The sequence below is a fragment of the Pseudophryne corroboree genome, chromosome 7 (genome assembly GCF_028390025.1).
Source record: "Pseudophryne corroboree isolate aPseCor3 chromosome 7, aPseCor3.hap2, whole genome shotgun sequence".
Classification (NCBI taxonomy): domain Eukaryota; kingdom Metazoa; phylum Chordata; class Amphibia; order Anura; family Myobatrachidae; genus Pseudophryne; species Pseudophryne corroboree.
In genome coordinates, this window is record NC_086450.1 from 58,134,541 (window position 1) to 58,141,004 (window position 6,464).

General features: G+C 35.5%; 1 pseudogene; it reads left to right on the plus strand.

Moving 5' to 3' along the window:
- Positions 1-1,970: 1,970 nt before the first annotated feature.
- LOC134946143 (5S ribosomal RNA) lies at positions 1,971-2,089 on the plus strand (annotated as a pseudogene).
- Positions 2,090-6,464: the final 4,375 nt, after the last annotated feature.

Genomic DNA, 6,464 nt, shown 5'->3' on the forward strand with positions numbered 1-6,464 from the left:
GTATATGCGTACTGTATATATATATATATATATAGTCTATCATAGAAAAATACTGCCCCTCCATCTCACATATAAGAACGGACAATAGATTTACGGCCCTACAAAGACTGGGATCCAACAGTGACCAGGAGGTTTTTTTTATCCAGAGGAACAGGCACTCGAGCAAAAGATAGAATAAGGAACCCAGTAAGAGAGGATATCAGGCATGCATCCACGTTAAAGAGACAATATACAGAGGAAAACGGGGCAGCAGGGGGGAAAGAAACCAAAAAAAAGAACCTTGCATTAATGATCCCAAAGGATAAAGGGATCTTTAAGTTATCGAAGCATACGTTATCCATACCAGAAGTTATCTTGCTAGCAAAGGGCCTCACATTTGCACCCACAGGAGATCTAAATAAATTCGAGACCTTCATTGATCTTAATAAATTCATCAGAAAATTAACATTAAAAAGATTTTTTTTTAAGGAAGGAACACGCTGTTATGAACAACTATGAGAATTGTTCTAAATCTGCCCCGAAATCCGTGTCCAAATATTACCCATTGGAGTCCAAGGGAAGCAACATCAATAAGTTTTACGATCTGGTCAAGAAAGATCTTTGCGAAATAGACCAGAAACCTATTGCTGTTATAAAAAAATGCTGACAAAGGGGGGGGGGGTTGGTCATCATGGACCGTGATATGTACATGAAGGAAGCGTTAAGACTGTTGGGAGACATTAATTCATATAAAAAATTTGTACATGATCCCAAAGACTTATACGTAGAGGAATTGAGAACTATGCTTTTACACAGTTTACGTAATGATATAATTACCAAGGAAGAATTCCAATATCTGATGAGAACTGACCCCATTACCCCCATATTTTATTTCCTGCACAAAATTCATAAGAATGCATCTAACCCGCCCGGAAGACCTATTGTGGCGGGTATCAACTCCCTTACTTCAAATCTTTCTGAGTTTGCTGATGTCTTTCTGAATGGATATGTGAAAAAATTACCATTGTACCTCAAAGGCACAACCTCAGTATTGAATTTACTAAAAGATATGGAATGGAAGGACACATATATGTGTGCTACAGTAGATGTTCAATCACGGACAAGATTTTGGATGAGGCGATTGCAAAGACAAATAGTCTAGAGAGGGAGAAACTTCTGAAGTATAAAAACAAAGAGACCAAGAAAGACTCTGTAGCCTTCATTACCACATACAGCCGACCTGAAAGTTCAATTAAAAATTCACTCAGGACCCACTGGGGAATTTTGCTTATGGACCCTATACTAAAGAAGATACTCCCTCCCCATCCGGAAATCATCTTAAAAAAATCCAAAAACCTTAAAGACCTAATAGCACCGAGTATGTTGACACAAAAAATGGACAACGACTGCACTATGTTAAAGTGTGCAGGCTCATACAAGTGAGGACGATGCAATGTGTGCCAATACTTACATCCCAAAAGAAAGACCTTCACCGACAAAGGAAATACAAAGGAATACAAGATCAAAGACTTTATGAACTGCAATTCTTCATAAGTGATCTATTTATTACAATGCAAGTGTGGTACACAGTATGTGGGCAAAACCAAGAGGATACTAAAACTAAGGATACAAGAACACATTTGGAACATCAAGAATAAAGTAGAAAGTCATGTGGTATCTAAACATTTCATCACGGAACACAACTCAGATCCAGACGCACTAACATTTAAACCCATTGAACTTCTGAAACTAGGAGAAAGAGGAGGAGACTTGGCAAATAAATTATTATCTCACGCCGCGAGATGTTCTGGATCTTTCAACTAAAGACTATGTACCCTTCAGGTTTCAATGACAGTTATGAAATTGCGCCCTTCCTGTAAAGACGTAATTTATGTATATATTCCTCACACCTATTTGTATACTATATATGATTCATTGTTTCACTTTAATAACGATTAATAAATATTGTAGAATGTGTACAGCACGATATTACCTATAGTCAAACCACACTGGAAATGCCCAAATAAGCCCGGTCTTGGAAGCTAAGCAGTGTTGGGCCTGATCAGTACCAGGGAGGGGGACCACCTGGGAATATCAGGTACTGTAAGAACCAAACACGAGTACAATAGTCCAGTAACAAAAATAATTTGAAATATATCACTATATAAAGGATGATAACTATTTAATATCATTTTAATACAGCACTTTTAATTATATTTATCACTCACTTAATTTTACACCCTATAATTTTAAGATTAGTACTAATTATATAAGCACTTACCATTTAATTATGCACAGTAATTTACAAAGCACTGTAATAAGATTAATACATTATGTTTGGTAAACACATCTAGCACTTTATAACATCCAAAATTAAAAACATATAATCTTCCCTATGTTGTTTTATACAATAATATATGCGCAAAACAATATCATTACTAAATATTTTATTTTTCTCCCCTTTTTACGAGACACTGTGTATTGTGTCTGACAGTGCGGCTGCTAAAGAATGGCTACTCTATAAGAATGTATAAGAGAAAACTCCAACAAGATGACCGCCGCCAAATGAACTGTCTGAGAGACACCATAAAGCCTATTGAATGACTATGCAGGGAATCGCGGAGGGTGCATGCGCAGACGTATCCCGGAAGTGGGGTGGAAGTGCCGGGCATGCCCAGAACTGAGTGTCCGTCACCGGAAGTGTGGCGGAAGTGCCATTTTTTATGTTATATTATGTATTTTCTGCTGCTACATCTATAAAAACAACTCGTTTTTAGCATAAATAAATGTTATTAATCAGCACTTTAGTCACATCATATAGATACCAGTATTTACTAGAGTTGATATAATTAGGTCACACGACATGTGATGATGTCAGAATGAGAAACCTCATTACTATGGGTATAAATAGACATATAGTCCCATTATGTCCCTACCCCTTCAAGAAGTCTGTGTGAAGAAATGCGTTGGCCCTATCCCTTAGATGACCTCTGTGTTTTCATAAAAAATCATTTTTTTTGTAATGAGTTTATTATGTCACATGTGAAGTTTTTATATATAGATTTTTTACCTTTACGCTCCTGTTGTTACAATAAATTGTATATATTTTTATATACATCTGGTATTGCTCCCTTATTAATTATCTTCTGCACCATTGGTCGCTTATCCCCATTCCTTTTTGCTGTGTATGTATATATATATATATATATGGAGAAAACTTCCCAAGGGAGCTAAGTGCAATTCTCTGGTATGTTACAAATTTAACCGTGCATTAATCAGTCATCATATAAATGACAACTTTTTATTTAGTAAAAATACAGTAAATTAAAACTGTTTGAAATCATCTTATGACAATGAGTGGTGCTTTATACATGCAATGGTTAGGTTGACATTATTCCATTCTAGTCATTCAACATTATGACAAATATTCTTCTTTGAAGAAATAACAAGATCACTGTCTATAATTCCAACGCGTTTCGTCCAATGTACTTCATCAGGGTTTTTATTTACAATCTAAATAATATGAAGAAACATTTGTAAATATCCAACTTATATGTTTATGGTATCATTACACCACCTTGTGGAGATATATAAACATACCAAGAAATTGCAATACAGATATTCATCATAGCAAATCCTCAGTAGGCAGATATAATGTTAGAATGGTATCAGACAATAGTTCACCACATGGGCTATCTGTAAAATCATTGTATATATCATATAAATGTACATAAAAATACGATCATTAAGATCAAGAAACAATAGTGGGGAGGAACATGGGGACAGGAATTAAACTGGTTGGTGAATATGAGAGAATTCTCATAGGCCTATCCAAGCCAGATTGAATATAAAGCGTGATTATTTGGAGTAACCTAAGAATAAAATCTATTTGTATTCTTAATTAACACAATTATAATAATATCATATGTGTGAGATTATCCCACTACGTCTGAAGTAGCTTGTAATATCGCAAATATATTCACAACATGTCCAATTCATTTATACATAGTTGGTAACGTGCAGGGTTTACAATACCCACAAATGTGTTTACTATTGATTTTTAAATTTCCACAAACATTTTACTTATATTAGCACATATTGCATTTATTATACACAGAGCCGGCCATAGGCATAGGCAAACTAGGCAATTGCCTAGGGCATTTGATATGCCTAGGGGCATCAACATCTTCTGCTGATTAAAATGATATGTGGCATGCCTATATTCTGTGTGTAGCATTTCATATGCAGATACAGCCACAGTCTCACACAGTATATAGGCATGCTGCAGATCATTTTAATCAGCAGAAGCTGCTTGTGCATCCTAGCCACATAGCAATGCAAATTTCATACCAATGCATTTTCAGAAAAAAAGGTGCCCGACGTTAGCATTGAGGCAAGATTTATGAGGACACATCTGTATCCAAGCAGAGGCAGAGGTCACAGTGTTAGTGGCAGTTTGAGTGCTGTGTGCATGTGAGTGGGTTGGTTGTGCAGTAGTGTTCGGAATATGTGTAAGGAGCATTATGTGTGTCATGTAAAAATGCATTAATAATGTGCAACATATGTGTAAGGGGCACTATGTGTGTCATTATGTGTATAAGGGCATTAATAATGTGTGGCATATGTGCAACAGGATACTACTGTATGTGTGTCATTATGTGTATAGGGGCACTAATAATGTGCAGCAAATGTGTAGGGGGCACTATGTGTGTCATTATGTGTATAAGGGCATTAATAATGTGTGGCATATGTGTAAGGGACATTATGTGTAAAAGGGCATTAATAAAGGTTGTCATAATGTGTAAGGTGCATTATGTTTATAAGGACATTAATAATTGTTTATACATTAATAATGTGTCTCCTATGTGTAAGGGGCATTACTGTGTGGAATTATGTGTATAAATACATTACTAATGTGTGGCATTATGTGTATAAGGTGCTCTACTATGTGGCGTTGCGTATAGAAAGGGCACTACTGTGTTGTCTAATGTAAATAAAGAGCAATAGGGTGTGGTGTAATGTGAATAAGGAGCAATTCAGTGTGATGTAATGTGAATAAGGGGCTCTACTGTGAGGAGTAACGTTTATGGTAAAGTGATACTACTATGGGATGTAATAGGAATTATTAAAATATGATCAAATGTGAATAAAGTTGCAGTACTGTGTGGCGTAATTGGAATTGGGGTTACTATTGTGGGGCCATGCCAGCAAAAACACATGCCTTTTTGGGCTGTGCGCAAATTGTGCGGACTGTTCCTATTTAAAATATAGGGGGTACAGACCCAAAATAAGGACTGCTATGGGTGAGGGGTGATGGTGCTGGGAAAGAGGTGCAAGGTCAGAGGTGGAACTAGCGGTTGTGCTTGGGGGCACCAGCCAAAATCTTGCCTAGGGCATCATATTGATTAGGGCCGGCTCTGATTATACATACCAATAGAATTTTCATTAGGTAGAGCCCATAAAACAATTTTTTCACTATACAAAACCCAAATGATTTTTTTTTAAAACAATGTGGGTGACTGTAGCAGTGCCTATAACAGGAAGGATATGATAATGATACTGACATAAATACATAGTAAACAATGATATTGGTACATATGTCTTATAAACAGTCCTTGCCAAGGAAAATACATTATCATTCACACAGAAGTTTTCAAATTTAAGGCTGTAACTATAAAGTAGTCAAAAAGCAGTATTTATAATGCCTTTTCAAAAACTCTACATTGAATCTATACAATACAGATAGGGCTAGCAGCGTTCTAAACCACTATCCCAATTACAGCATTACAAGAGGCTCAACCCAATGAAAGTTCTGTTGGTATGTATAATAAATGCAATATGTGCTAATATAAGTAAAATGTTTGTGGAAATTTAAACATCAATAGTAAACACATTTGTGGGTATTGTAAACCCTGCATGTTACCAACTATGTATAAATGAATTGGACATGTTTTAAATATATTTGCGATATTACAAGCTACTTCAGACGTAGTGGTATAATCTCACACATACGATATTATTATAATTGTGTTAATTAAGAATACAAATAAATTTTATTCTTAGGTTACTTCAAATAATCACGCTTTATATTCAATCTGGCTTGGATAGGCCTATGAGAATTCTCTCCTATTCACCAACCAGTTTAATTCCTGTCCCTATGTTCCTCCCCACTATTGTTTCTTGATCTTAATGATCGTATTTTTATGTACATTTATATGATATATTCAATGATTTTACAGATAGCCCATGTGGTGAACTATTGTCTGATACCATTCTAACATTATATCTGCCTACTGAGGATTTGCTATGATGAATATCTGTATTGCAATTTCTTGGTATGTTTATATATCTCTACAAGGTGGTGTAATAATACCATAAACATATAAGTTGGATATTTACAAATGTTTCTTCATATTATTTAGATTGTAAAAAAAAACCTGATGAAGTCCGTTGGACGAAACGCGTTGGATTTATAGATAGCGATC